The 15567-nt window shown below is 44.9% G+C and overlaps 5 non-coding genes across 5 annotated transcripts; all 5 read right to left on the reverse strand.

Moving 5' to 3' along the window:
* Window positions 1-4852: 4852 nt before the first annotated feature.
* Window positions 4853-5043, reverse strand: LOC130303296 (U2 spliceosomal RNA). Its single transcript, XR_008853393.1, has one exon. It is a non-coding gene; the product is annotated as a U2 spliceosomal RNA (small nuclear RNA).
* Window positions 5044-7130: 2087 nt separating this feature from the next.
* On the reverse strand, window positions 7131-7321 carry LOC130303297 (U2 spliceosomal RNA). The gene has a single exon (XR_008853394.1). It is a non-coding gene; the product is annotated as a U2 spliceosomal RNA (small nuclear RNA).
* A 2087-nt stretch (window positions 7322-9408) lies between these two features.
* LOC130303299 (U2 spliceosomal RNA) lies at window positions 9409-9599 on the reverse strand. Its single transcript, XR_008853395.1, has one exon. It is a non-coding gene; the product is annotated as a U2 spliceosomal RNA (small nuclear RNA).
* Window positions 9600-11684: 2085 nt separating this feature from the next.
* LOC130303300 (U2 spliceosomal RNA) lies at window positions 11685-11875 on the reverse strand. The gene has a single exon (XR_008853396.1). It is a non-coding gene; the product is annotated as a U2 spliceosomal RNA (small nuclear RNA).
* A 2083-nt stretch (window positions 11876-13958) lies between these two features.
* On the reverse strand, window positions 13959-14149 carry LOC130303301 (U2 spliceosomal RNA). The gene has a single exon (XR_008853397.1). It is a non-coding gene; the product is annotated as a U2 spliceosomal RNA (small nuclear RNA).
* Window positions 14150-15567: the final 1418 nt, after the last annotated feature.

The raw sequence follows: 15567 nt of genomic DNA on the forward strand, positions 1-15567 counted from the left end.
CTGCACTACATCCCAAACTTCCTCACTTGATATACCACGCATAACAAAAGCCTGCTCAGCCTCTCCAAGTTTCCTTTCCAACACACTCAATACCTCATTCTCCAAATTCTCATCCCTCCACTTCTCTCCATACAATTCTTCATAAAAAACTGCAACTTCCTCACTCACACCATCACCAGACACAACACTACCATCCTCTTTCACAATCACATCAATAACCGGCTTTTTTGAAAAAACTTTTTTGAAAAAATAACGTGAACATTTTTCATCATGTTCCCTCTTATCTAATTTAGCTCTATACATAATACTCCTCCCTTTCTCCAACACAAACTCATTAATGTCCCTTTTAACACTCACAATTTCATTCTGAACATCCACACCACAGTCTCTCAATCTATACAAAAAGGATAGACGGGCATTTAACTTAACATATTGTTCCCTCTTAATAGCAGCAATTTTATAACCAAAAGACCTAAAAAAGGATTTTGTTTTCTTTTTAACCCATTCCCACCACAAAATAATGTTATCAAACTCACTTTTCCTTTCACGCCATTTTTTATACATGCATTCATACTGGTCTCTCACATCCACACTATCTAAATGTTTAATATTCATCTTCCACAAACCTCTCCCATACACAGCATTCTGACCCACATCAATCTCACACAGCAAAGACTCATGGTCCGAATAACAAACAGACCTCTGTCTGTAACTTAATGCATTAACATTCTCAGACAAAAAACAATAATCTAACTTAGAGTGAACATTCCCCCTATCTGCATGATAAGTGCATAAATTAGGACTAACTTTGCATAAATCCTGAATATCTTTAAACCTAAAATCTGAAACTAACTCAAATAATTTTCTTCCTGATATATCAAATGCTTTCTTACATAAGTCCACATTCATATCTCCAACTAAAATAATAGGTATTTTACCTTGAACATAAAATTTTAATTTCTCAAACAAATTTTTTCTTTCATTTTTGCATGCAGAAGCATACACATTTATAACACGAAACATAATACCTTTATAACATAAATTAACAGAAATACACCTACCAGGCTCAATAACTAAATAACTTTCAACAGAAATTTCAGGTGATTTAATTAAAACACCCACACCATCATTCTTATTCACTGAACTCCCAGACCACACACACCGACCATACACCCATTCATCCTGACTTACTGCGAACTCAATACCACATTCCTGCAAACAGAAAATTGAAGCATTCTCTTGTGCTAAAAAACTTAAAATAGCAGCTCTCCTAGCCTTATTTTTAAATACTCTCACATTTTGAGAACAAATAATAATGCACATAACTATATACAAACACAAAGCAGGTATAACATAACCATTAGAAAATAGGTGATTCACTACCTGATATCATTTGCATATCAAGTCCCGGCAAACCTATTGAGAACACATAGTAAAACACAAAGCAGGTATAACAAAGTCATTAGAAAACAGGTGCTTCACCACCTGATAACATTTCATATCAAGTCCCGGCATATCTATTCACCACTTTCAGCAGTCTCCATAATGTCCGTTTCCAGCACTTCAAATGTGTTCCTGGTTTCTGGCGCCAAATTCGTACTCTCCTCACCACGTCTTTTTTTGGCGGACTTCCCACCATGCACCAGCTTGAAGCCATCATTATTTTCATCCTGGACATTATGTTTCCCACCACCCTCCCTGTTACACAAACTAGTCTCTCCAGAGGACTGAAACTCCTCTATGTTAGCAGGATCAGAGGGATGAACAGATTCAGCTGTGTGAACAGGGCTCTGCACTCCCTCAATCACCTCCTCCAGCTTCCTAAAGGCATCAGCCACAGCAACTTGTACATCCACAGGTTTCTGAGGAATAACTTTCAGTTTTTGAGGGGCCAACTTCCTCACAATTTCCTCCCCTCTTGCAGCACTTGCATAGCTTGGTCTTTTTGTACCAGGACAGTCTTTATAAACATGCCCTTCCTCACGGCACAGGTCACATTTTTTTGTGTTGGGGCAACTCCCCGCATGGTGACCAGTACCATTACAGTTCCGGCACACCTGTCCCTTAAGGCAGCTCTCTTTCACGTGGCCAAAAGAAAAACAATTGCGGCAATAATAAGGCTGTCCAGCATAGGATAAATATCCCCTATGTCCAGCAACTGAAAAACTAGCTGGGGGATGTTTAAAGCCACCAACACAACTGGGATCCACTTTCAGTTTCACAACAAATTTATATTTGCAATTAAAGATTCCCAGTACATTGGTCTGTTTTTCACCTCCACGCACAGAGTCACAATATTGGCGCAGAAAACTTTCAATTATAGCCACATCCGTGAAAGGGTTATAAACATGCACAAGGACAGTTTTTTCTTGAAACCCAAACAAAGGAGTAATCTTCACTCCCTCCATCATGGGGTCCTTGCTGAAATTTCTCAAACGTTCATAAACATCAAGGCACCTACCTTCCTGCTCAAAGGTGACCTCATAAGAACCCTTGCGAGGAGCCTCATTAACGCTGAATATTTCTGACTTGTCCACTCCAAGCTTCAGCATGATGATGTCCCGAACCAGGTAAACAACATTGTTCTTCACAGCACTTCCGGGATCCACCTCCAAACGAATGGTATTCTTCAGACCAGCCATCTCTCCAGGCAGAACTGTCGGCACGAAACCACAGAAAGAGAATCCCTTCCAGCAAACTGGGTAAACCCAGAGATCGCACCCTCAGGCGAGACCAAGGCAACTGCACTTGATCTTAGCCAAAAGGCCGAGAAGCGATAACCGTGAAAGGGGCGGGCCCAACAAGGTCCCCTTCATGGGCACTATCACTGCTTGCTGTCAGGGAGGCTGCCAGACAATTTTCCATGCACACTCTGGGCTGGGGGGCAGTCAACCACCAGTACACACAGCAGAACCTAAACCCATACCATTATTGCTAAGCAGCAAGACAGGGGCCCATTGCACTCCCACGGGGCCTTTTTAAATGCAATCCATAACCCGGATTTGCCAGGAACCCTTCTTACTCCTCCTACTTGCATGTGACACTGGGCTTAGGATCTGCATAGGAAACACACACACAAGCACACACCTACCTTTGTTGCCTGCAGATGCCTCCTTGGCTGTCCCCAAACGGTATCAAACCAACACCCACGGGAAGCTGTAAGCATAGAGGACATGCCTGCACCCCATTGGACTTACCTGTGTGGGTTAAACCCGGGTTATTTGACAACCTATGGCGGTGATGGTTCTGCTCAGGCAGAGCAGTGCTGATGCTCCTCATAAAGCTGTCGCTGCTGTGAAGGTTCTAGGTGACATCACAAATCCCTATGGTTACATACACAACAAAGCTGGGTTGTTGTTGTTTACACTCTGCAAGGCCTGTGGAAGTGAGTGACATCATAGCACTGTAGTTCTGAGGGTTCTAGATGGATGCAACAATCTCCTGTTGCTTCTATGAAGGCCATAATAGACGACATCACCAAACAGCTCCATAGTCACATACACAGCAAAGGAGAGATGTTGTTTACACCTAGTGATGTCAGTGGTATTGAGTGACATCACAGCACAGTGCTAAGGCTCCTGGGCCTGGACACAGCAGCGGCTGCAATATCTCAACGGAGAATACGTTTATATATATGTGTGTGTGTGCGCGTATATATATATATATATATATATATATATATATTTCTCCGCCGAAATCACTTTTAAACCCATTTCCACCTTTTTTTCCCTTCTCTTCCTCTTACTTTTTTTTCACGTTTTTTTACGTTTTTCTCCTTTTCGCCTCTTTTCTGGGCGTATTATTCTTCTTTTTCTTCTTTTTTTTCGTCTAATGCACACCCCATCAGTGCAGCAATGCTTATTCAATACCGCCAGCAGATGGAGACACTGGGGGATAATTTTCTAAGGATTTATACTGATTTTTCCTGTCTGAATTTGTCGCACAGAAAGTTGCAGGCCAAATATGTGTGACATTTCTGCGACTTTAGCTTCTAGAGCATTTTTACAACATTATACATAGGTGCTGAATACATAAAAAGCGACTGTTCAGCGACAGACAAGTCGCATCGGCTGAAAGTAGGCCAGAATGTCAGTCCATGTTGGAGCAGGTTTAGATACAGTCTAAAGCATAGATCTCAAAGTCTGTGCACAGAATTTAGCAAGGGCCTCGCACCTTCTGATGCATCAGGTAGGTGCACAATAGCATAGCCTAACCCTCTGTACTTTGGTCTATATTGATGCGGGACATAGACAGCCAGCTGATGACCAATCCATTAGTGCAATGGATGGCTGGAAGCATTTGTCTTTGCCTTTGCAATACCACAGAAGCAATGCATGGTCAATGTACAGCAATGACACACCTGTGTGAACAGCCAGGAGACCTCCCCCCCCCATGTTATGTTACATAGTTACATAGTTAGTACGGTCGAAAAAAGACATATGTCCATCAAGTTCAACCAGGGAATTAAGGGGTAGGGGTGTGGCGCGATATTGGGGAAGGGATGAGATTTTATATTTCTTCATAAGCATTAATCTTATTTTGTCAATTAGGAACATTCAGCACCCACCCGCTATCAAGGCAGCTGCCTATCATGTCATGCCCTACCTGCACAGGTGTGCTGGCTACTCAAATGATCCAATTAAGGAGGCCATTTAGTCAGCAGCAGCAGAAGTCCTGTGCCTGGACGCTCCAACAGCGGCCAGACACAAGCAGAAGCAGAAGCAGCAGCAGCACCACCTTTTGTTTTTTGGCTGCAGCAGCAGCAGCAGCAAGGCCCACAGGGCTGGCTAGCTGGCTAGCCAGCAAGCAGGTAGCAATGAAAGTAGGAATCTTTCTTTTTAACCCTGTAAGGGGGTGGTGCACTGTACCCGAAGATACTGCCATATCGGGTCAATGCATAGGGCGACGGAAGCAAGCTTCGAAATCGGCCCCCGTTCTCAAAAATCCATTTAATATATGGTCCCCAGATAGGGGACGTATCAGATATTAAACTGATAAGAACAGATACTACACTTGATCTTAGCCAAAAGGCCGAGAAGCGATAACCGTGAAAGGGGCGGGCCCAACAAGGTCCCCTTCATGGGCACTATCACTGCTTGCTGTCAGGGAGGCTGCCAGACAATTTTCCATGCACACTCTGGGCTGGGGGGCAGTCAACCACCAGTACACACAGCAGAACCTAAACCCATACCATTATTGCTAAGCAGCAAGACAGGGGCCCATTGCACTCCCACGGGGCCTTTTTAAATGCAATCCATAACCCGGATTTGCCAGGAACCCTTCTTACTCCTCCTACTTGCATGTGACACTGGGCTTAGGATCTGCATAGGAAACACACACACAAGCACACACCTACCTTTGTTGCCTGCAGATGCCTCCTTGGCTGTCCCCAAACGGTATCAAACCAACACCCACATGAAGCTGTAAGCATAGAGGACATGCCTGCACCCCATTGGACTTACCTGTGTGGGTTAAACCCGGGTTATTTGACAACCTATGGCGGTGATGGTTCTGCTCAGGCAGAGCAGTGCTGATGCTCCTCATAAAGCTGTCGCTGCTGTGAAGGTTCTAGGTGACATCACAAATCCCTATGGTTACATACACAACAAAGCTGGGTTGTTGTTGTTTACACTCTGCAAGGCCTGTGGAAGTGAGTGACATCATAGCACTGTAGTTCTGAGGGTTCTAGATGGATGCAACAATCTCCTGTTGCTTCTATGAAGGCCATAATAGACGACATCACCAAACAGCTCCATAGTCACATACACAGCAAAGGAGAGATGTTGTTTACACCTAGTGATGTCAGTGGTATTGAGTGACATCACAGCACAGTGCTAAGGCTCCTGGGCCTGGACACAGCAGCGGCTGCAATATCTCAACGGAGAATACGTTTATATATATGTGTGTGTGTGCGCGTATATATATATATATATATATATATATATATATATATATATATATTTCTCCGCCGAAATCACTTTTAAACCCATTTCCACCTTTTTTTCCCTTCTCTTCCTCTTACTTTTTTTTCACGTTTTTTTACGTTTTTCTCCTTTTCGCCTCTTTTCTGGGCGTATTATTCTTCTTTTTCTTCTTTTTTTTCGTCTAATGCATACCCCATCAGTGCAGCAATGCTTATTCAATACCGCCAGCAGATGGAGACACTGGGGGATAATTTTCTAAGGATTTATACTGATTTTTCCTGTCTGAATTTGTCGCACAGAAAGTTGCAGGCCAAATATGTGTGACATTTCTGCGACTTTAGCTTCTAGAGCATTTTTACAACATTATACATAGGTGCTGAATACATAAAAAGCGACTGTTCAGCGACAGACAAGTCGCATCGGCTGAAAGTAGGCCAGAATGTCAGTCCATGTTGGAGCAGGTTTAGATACAGTCTAAAGCATAGATCTCAAAGTCTGTGCACAGAATTTAGCAAGGGCCTCGCACCTTCTGATGCATCAGGTAGGTGCACAATAGCATAGCCTAACCCTCTGTACTTTGGTCTATATTGATGCGGGACATAGACAGCCAGCTGATGACCAATCCATTAGTGCAATGGATGGCTGGAAGCATTTGTCTTTGCCTTTGCAATACCACAGAAGCAATGCATGGTCAATGTACAGCAATGACACACCTGTGTGAACAGCCAGGAGACCCCCCCCCCCCCATGTTATGTTACATAGTTACATAGTTAGTACGGTCGAAAAAAGACATATGTCCATCAAGTTCAACCAGGGAATTAAGGGGTAGGGGTGTGGCGCGATATTGGGGAAGGGATGAGATTTTATATTTCTTCATAAGCATTAATCTTATTTTGTCAATTAGGAACATTCAGCACCCACCCGCTATCAAGGCAGCTGCCTATCATGTCATGCCCTACCTGCACAGGTGTGCTGGCTACTCAAATGATCCAATTAAGGAGGCCATTTAGTCAGCAGCAGCAGAAGTCCTGTGCCTGGACGCTCCAACAGCGGCCAGACACAAGCAGAAGCAGAAGCAGCAGCAGCACCACCTTTTGTTTTTTGGCTGCAGCAGCAGCAGCAGCAAGGCCCACAGGGCTGGCTAGCTGGCTAGCCAGCAAGCAGGTAGCAATGAAAGTAGGAATCTTTCTTTTTAACCCTGTAAGGGGGTGGTGCACTGTACCCGAAGATACTGCCATATCGGGTCAATGCATAGGGCGACGGAAGCAAGCTTCGAAATCGGCCCCCGTTCTCAAAAATCCATTTAATATATGGTCCCCAGATAGGGGACGTATCAGATATTAAACTGATAAGAACAGATACTACACTTGATCTTAGCCAAAAGGCCGAGAAGCGATAACCGTGAAAGGGGCGGGCCCAACAAGGTCCCCTTCATGGGCACTATCACTGCTTGCTGTCAGGGAGGCTGCCAGACAATTTTCCATGCACACTCTGGGCTGGGGGGCAGTCAACCACCAGTACACACAGCAGAACCTAAACCCATACCATTATTGCTAAGCAGCAAGACAGGGGCCCATTGCACTCCCACGGGGCCTTTTTAAATGCAATCCATAACCCGGATTTGCCAGGAACCCTTCTTACTCCTCCTACTTGCATGTGACACTGGGCTTAGGATCTGCATAGGAAACACACACACAAGCACACACCTACCTTTGTTGCCTGCAGATGCCTCCTTGGCTGTCCCCAAACGGTATCAAACCAACACCCACGGGAAGCTGTAAGCATAGAGGACATGCCTGCACCCCATTGGACTTACCTGTGTGGGTTAAACCCGGGTTATTTGACAACCTATGGCGGTGATGGTTCTGCTCAGGCAGAGCAGTGCTGATGCTCCTCATAAAGCTGTCGCTGCTGTGAAGGTTCTAGGTGACATCACAAATCCCTATGGTTACATACACAACAAAGCTGGGTTGTTGTTGTTTACACTCTGCAAGGCCTGTGGAAGTGAGTGACATCATAGCACTGTAGTTCTGAGGGTTCTAGATGGATGCAACAATCTCCTGTTGCTTCTATGAAGGCCATAATAGACGACATCACCAAACAGCTCCATAGTCACATACACAGCAAAGGAGAGATGTTGTTTACACCTAGTGATGTCAGTGGTATTGAGTGACATCACAGCACAGTGCTAAGGCTCCTGGGCCTGGACACAGCAGCGGCTGCAATATCTCAACGGAGAATACGTTTATATATATGTGTGTGTGTGCGCGTATATATATATATATATATATATATATATATATATATATATATATTTCTCCGCCGAAATCACTTTTAAACCCATTTCCACCTTTTTTTCCCTTCTCTTCCTCTTACTTTTTTTTCACGTTTTTTTACGTTTTTCTCCTTTTCGCCTCTTTTCTGGGCGTATTATTCTTCTTTTTCTTCTTTTTTTTCGTCTAATGCATACCCCATCAGTGCAGCAATGCTTATTCAATACCGCCAGCAGATGGAGACACTGGGGGATAATTTTCTAAGGATTTATACTGATTTTTCCTGTCTGAATTTGTCGCACAGAAAGTTGCAGGCCAAATATGTGTGACATTTCTGCGACTTTAGCTTCTAGAGCATTTTTACAACATTATACATAGGTGCTGAATACATAAAAAGCGACTGTTCAGCGACAGACAAGTCGCATCGGCTGAAAGTAGGCCAGAATGTCAGTCCATGTTGGAGCAGGTTTAGATACAGTCTAAAGCATAGATCTCAAAGTCTGTGCACAGAATTTAGCAAGGGCCTCGCACCTTCTGATGCATCAGGTAGGTGCACAATAGCATAGCCTAACCCTCTGTACTTTGGTCTATATTGATGCGGGACATAGACAGCCAGCTGATGACCAATCCATTAGTGCAATGGATGGCTGGAAGCATTTGTCTTTGCCTTTGCAATACCACAGAAGCAATGCATGGTCAATGTACAGCAATGACACACCTGTGTGAACAGCCAGGAGACCCCCCCCCCCCCATGTTATGTTACATAGTTACATAGTTAGTACGGTCGAAAAAAGACATATGTCCATCAAGTTCAACCAGGGAATTAAGGGGTAGGGGTGTGGCGCGATATTGGGGAAGGGATGAGATTTTATATTTCTTCATAAGCATTAATCTTATTTTGTCAATTAGGAACATTCAGCACCCACCCGCTATCAAGGCAGCTGCCTATCATGTCATGCCCTACCTGCACAGGTGTGCTGGCTACTCAAATGATCCAATTAAGGAGGCCATTTAGTCAGCAGCAGCAGAAGTCCTGTGCCTGGACGCTCCAACAGCGGCCAGACACAAGCAGAAGCAGAAGCAGCAGCAGCACCACCTTTTGTTTTTTGGCTGCAGCAGCAGCAGCAGCAAGGCCCACAGGGCTGGCTAGCTGGCTAGCCAGCAAGCAGGTAGCAATGAAAGTAGGAATCTTTCTTTTTAACCCTGTAAGGGGGTGGTGCACTGTACCCGAAGATACTGCCATATCGGGTCAATGCATAGGGCGACGGAAGCAAGCTTCGAAATCGGCCCCCGTTCTCAAAAATCCATTTAATATATGGTCCCCAGATAGGGGACGTATCAGATATTAAACTGATAAGAACAGATACTACACTTGATCTTAGCCAAAAGGCCGAGAAGCGATAACCGTGAAAGGGGCGGGCCCAACAAGGTCCCCTTCATGGGCACTATCACTGCTTGCTGTCAGGGAGGCTGCCAGACAATTTTCCATGCACACTCTGGGCTGGGGGGCAGTCAACCACCAGTACACACAGCAGAACCTAAACCCATACCATTATTGCTAAGCAGCAAGACAGGGGCCCATTGCACTCCCACGGGGCCTTTTTAAATGCAATCCATAACCCGGATTTGCCAGGAACCCTTCTTACTCCTCCTACTTGCATGTGACACTGGGCTTAGGATCTGCATAGGAAACACACACACAAGCACACACCTACCTTTGTTGCCTGCAGATGCCTCCTTGGCTGTCCCCAAACGGTATCAAACCAACACCCACGGGAAGCTGTAAGCATAGAGGACATGCCTGCACCCCATTGGACTTACCTGTGTGGGTTAAACCCGGGTTATTTGACAACCTATGGCGGTGATGGTTCTGCTCAGGCAGAGCAGTGCTGATGCTCCTCATAAAGCTGTCGCTGCTGTGAAGGTTCTAGGTGACATCACAAATCCCTATGGTTACATACACAACAAAGCTGGGTTGTTGTTGTTTACACTCTGCAAGGCCTGTGGAAGTGAGTGACATCATAGCACTGTAGTTCTGAGGGTTCTAGATGGATGCAACAATCTCCTGTTGCTTCTATGAAGGCCATAATAGACGACATCACCAAACAGCTCCATAGTCACATACACAGCAAAGGAGAGATGTTGTTTACACCTAGTGATGTCAGTGGTATTGAGTGACATCACAGCACAGTGCTAAGGCTCCTGGGCCTGGACACAGCAGCGGCTGCAATATCTCAACGGAGAATACGTTTATATATATGTGTGTGTGTGCGCGTATATATATATATATATATATATATATATATATATATATATATATATACTCCGCCGAAATCACTTTTAAACCCATTTCCACCTTTTTTTCCCTTCTCTTCCTCTTACTTTTTTTTCACGTTTTTTTACGTTTTTCTCCTTTTCGCCTCTTTTCTGGGCGTATTATTCTTCTTTTTCTTCTTTTTTTTCGTCTAATGCATACCCCATCAGTGCAGCAATGCTTATTCAATACCGCCAGCAGATGGAGACACTGGGGGATAATTTTCTAAGGATTTATACTGATTTTTCCTGTCTGAATTTGTCGCACAAAGTTGCAGGCCAAATATGTGTGACATTTCTGCGACTTTAGCTTCTAGAGCATTTTTACAACATTATACATAGGTGCTGAATACATAAAAAGCGACTGTTCAGCGACAGACAAGTCGCATCGGCTGAAAGTAGGCCAGAATGTCAGTCCATGTTGGAGCAGGTTTAGATACAGTCTAAAGCATAGATCTCAAAGTCTGTGCACAGAATTTAGCAAGGGCCTCGCACCTTCTGATGCATCAGGTAGGTGCACAATAGCATAGCCTAACCCTCTGTACTTTGGTCTATATTGATGCGGGACATAGACAGCCAGCTGATGACCAATCCATTAGTGCAATGGATGGCTGGAAGCATTTGTCTTTGCCTTTGCAATACCACAGAAGCAATGCATGGTCAATGTACAGCAATGACACACCTGTGTGAACAGCCAGGAGACCCCCCCCCCCCATGTTATGTTACATAGTTACATAGTTAGTACGGTCGAAAAAAGACATATGTCCATCAAGTTCAACCAGGGAATTAAGGGGTAGGGGTGTGGCGCGATATTGGGGAAGGGATGAGATTTTATATTTCTTCATAAGCATTAATCTTATTTTGTCAATTAGGAACATTCAGCACCCACCCGCTATCAAGGCAGCTGCCTATCATGTCATGCCCTACCTGCACAGGTGTGCTGGCTACTCAAATGATCCAATTAAGGAGGCCATTTAGTCAGCAGCAGCAGAAGTCCTGTGCCTGGACGCTCCAACAGCGGCCAGACACAAGCAGAAGCAGAAGCAGCAGCAGCACCACCTTTTGTTTTTTGGCTGCAGCAGCAGCAGCAGCAAGGCCCACAGGGCTGGCTAGCTGGCTAGCCAGCAAGCAGGTAGCAATGAAAGTAGGAATCTTTCTTTTTAACCCTGTAAGGGGGTGGTGCACTGTACCCGAAGATACTGCCATATCGGGTCAATGCATAGGGCGACGGAAGCAAGCTTCGAAATCGGCCCCCGTTCTCAAAAATCCATTTAATATATGGTCCCCAGATAGGGGACGTATCAGATATTAAACTGATAAGAACAGATACTACACTTGATCTTAGCCAAAAGGCCGAGAAGCGATAACCGTGAAAGGGGCGGGCCCAACAAGGTCCCCTTCATGGGCACTATCACTGCTTGCTGTCAGGGAGGCTGCCAGACAATTTTCCATGCACACTCTGGGCTGGGGGGCAGTCAACCACCAGTACACACAGCAGAACCTAAACCCATACCATTATTGCTAAGCAGCAAGACAGGGGCCCATTGCACTCCCACGGGGCCTTTTTAAATGCAATCCATAACCCGGATTTGCCAGGAACCCTTCTTACTCCTCCTACTTGCATGTGACACTGGGCTTAGGATCTGCATAGGAAACACACACACAAGCACACACCTACCTTTGTTGCCTGCAGATGCCTCCTTGGCTGTCCCCAAACGGTATCAAACCAACACCCACGGGAAGCTGTAAGCATAGAGGACATGCCTGCACCCCATTGGACTTACCTGTGTGGGTTAAACCCGGGTTATTTGACAACCTATGGCGGTGATGGTTCTGCTCAGGCAGAGCAGTGCTGATGCTCCTCATAAAGCTGTCGCTGCTGTGAAGGTTCTAGGTGACATCACAAATCCCTATGGTTACATACACAACAAAGCTGGGTTGTTGTTGTTTACACTCTGCAAGGCCTGTGGAAGTGAGTGACATCATAGCACTGTAGTTCTGAGGGTTCTAGATGGATGCAACAATCTCCTGTTGCTTCTATGAAGGCCATAATAGACGACATCACCAAACAGCTCCATAGTCACATACACAGCAAAGGAGAGATGTTGTTTACACCTAGTGATGTCAGTGGTATTGAGTGACATCACAGCACAGTGCTAAGGCTCCTGGGCCTGGACACAGCAGCGGCTGCAATATCTCAACGGAGAATACGTTTATATATATGTGTGTGTGTGCGCGTATATATATATATATATATATATATATATATATATATATATATCTCCGCCGAAATCACTTTTAAACCCATTTCCACCTTTTTTTCCCTTCTCTTCCTCTTACTTTTTTTTCACGTTTTTTTACGTTTTTCTCCTTTTCGCCTCTTTTCTGGGCGTATTATTCTTCTTTTTCTTCTTTTTTTTCGTCTAATGCATACCCCATCAGTGCAGCAATGCTTATTCAATACCGCCAGCAGATGGAGACACTGGGGGATAATTTTCTAAGGATTTATACTGATTTTTCCTGTCTGAATTTGTCGCACAGAAAGTTGCAGGCCAAATATGTGTGACATTTCTGCGACTTTAGCTTCTAGAGCATTTTTACAACATTATACATAGGTGCTGAATACATAAAAAGCGACTGTTCAGCGACAGACAAGTCGCATCGGCTGAAAGTAGGCCAGAATGTCAGTCCATGTTGGAGCAGGTTTAGATACAGTCTAAAGCATAGATCTCAAAGTCTGTGCACAGAATTTAGCAAGGGCCTCGCACCTTCTGATGCATCAGGTAGGTGCACAATAGCATAGCCTAACCCTCTGTACTTTGGTCTATATTGATGCGGGACATAGACAGCCAGCTGATGACCAATCCATTAGTGCAATGGATGGCTGGAAGCATTTGTCTTTGCCTTTGCAATACCACAGAAGCAATGCATGGTCAATGTACAGCAATGACACACCTGTGTGAACAGCCAGGAGACCCCCCCCCCCCCATGTTATGTTACATAGTTACATAGTTAGTACGGTCGAAAAAAGACATATGTCCATCAAGTTCAACCAGGGAATTAAGGGGTAGGGGTGTGGCGCGATATTGGGGAAGGGATGAGATTTTATATTTCTTCATAAGCATTAATCTTATTTTGTCAATTAGGAACATTCAGCACCCACCCGCTATCAAGGCAGCTGCCTATCATGTCATGCCCTACCTGCACAGGTGTGCTGGCTACTCAAATGATCCAATTAAGGAGGCCATTTAGTCAGCAGCAGCAGAAGTCCTGTGCCTGGACGCTCCAACAGCGGCCAGACACAAGCAGAAGCAGAAGCAGCAGCAGCACCACCTTTTGTTTTTTGGCTGCAGCAGCAGCAGCAGCAAGGCCCACAGGGCTGGCTAGCTGGCTAGCCAGCAAGCAGGTAGCAATGAAAGTAGGAATCTTTCTTTTTAACCCTGTAAGGGGGTGGTGCACTGTACCCGAAGATACTGCCATATCGGGTCAATGCATAGGGCGACGGAAGCAAGCTTCGAAATCGGCCCCCGTTCTCAAAAATCCATTTAATATATGGTCCCCAGATAGGGGACGTATCAGATATTAAACTGATAAGAACAGATACTACACTTGATCTTAGCCAAAAGGCCGAGAAGCGATAACCGTGAAAGGGGCGGGCCCAACAAGGTCCCCTTCATGGGCACTATCACTGCTTGCTGTCAGGGAGGCTGCCAGACAATTTTCCATGCACACTCTGGGCTGGGGGGCAGTCAACCACCAGTACACACAGCAGAACCTAAACCCATACCATTATTGCTAAGCAGCAAGACAGGGGCCCATTGCACTCCCACGGGGCCTTTTTAAATGCAATCCATAACCCGGATTTGCCAGGAACCCTTCTTACTCCTCCTACTTGCATGTGACACTGGGCTTAGGATCTGCATAGGAAACACACACACAAGCACACACCTACCTTTGTTGCCTGCAGATGCCTCCTTGGCTGTCCCCAAACGGTATCAAACCAACACCCACGGGAAGCTGTAAGCATAGAGGACATGCCTGCACCCCATTGGACTTACCTGTGTGGGTTAAACCCGGGTTATTTGACAACCTATGGCGGTGATGGTTCTGCTCAGGCAGAGCAGTGCTGATGCTCCTCATAAAGCTGTCGCTGCTGTGAAGGTTCTAGGTGACATCACAAATCCCTATGGTTACATACACAACAAAGCTGGGTTGTTGTTGTTTACACTCTGCAAGGCCTGTGGAAGTGAGTGACATCATAGCACTGTAGTTCTGAGGGTTCTAGATGGATGCAACAATCTCCTGTTGCTTCTATGAAGGCCATAATAGACGACATCACCAAACAGCTCCATAGTCACATACACAGCAAAGGAGAGATGTTGTTTACACCTAGTGATGTCAGTGGTATTGAGTGACATCACAGCACAGTGCTAAGGCTCCTGGGCCTGGACACAGCAGCGGCTGCAATATCTCAACGGAGAATACGTTTATATATATGTGTGTGTGTGCGCGTATATATATATATATATATATATATATATATATATATATATATCTCCGCCGAAATCACTTTTAAACCCATTTCCACCTTTTTTTCCCTTCTCTTCCTCTTACTTTTTTTTCACGTTTTTTTACGTTTTTCTCCTTTTCGCCTCTTTTCTGGGCGTATTATTCTTCTTTTTCTTCTTTTTTTTCGTCTAATGCATACCCCATCAGTGCAGCAATGCTTATTCAATACCGCCAGCAGATGGAGACACTGGGGGATAATTTTCTAAGGATTTATACTGATTTTTCCTGTCTGAATTTGTCGCACAGAAAGTTGCAGGCCAAATATGTGTGACATTTCTGCGACTTTAGCTTCTAGAGCATTTTTACAACATTATACATAGGTGCTGAATACATAAAAAGCGACTGTTCAGCGACAGACAAGTCGCATCGGCTGAAAGTAGGCCAGAATGTCAGTCCATGTTGGAGCAGGTTTAGATACAGTCTAAAGCATAGATCTCAAAGTCTGTGCACAGAATTTAGCAAGGGCCTCGCACCTTCTGATGCATCAG

Source organism: Hyla sarda, unplaced genomic scaffold, assembly GCF_029499605.1.
Source record: "Hyla sarda isolate aHylSar1 unplaced genomic scaffold, aHylSar1.hap1 scaffold_1212, whole genome shotgun sequence".
Taxonomy (NCBI): domain Eukaryota; kingdom Metazoa; phylum Chordata; class Amphibia; order Anura; family Hylidae; genus Hyla; species Hyla sarda.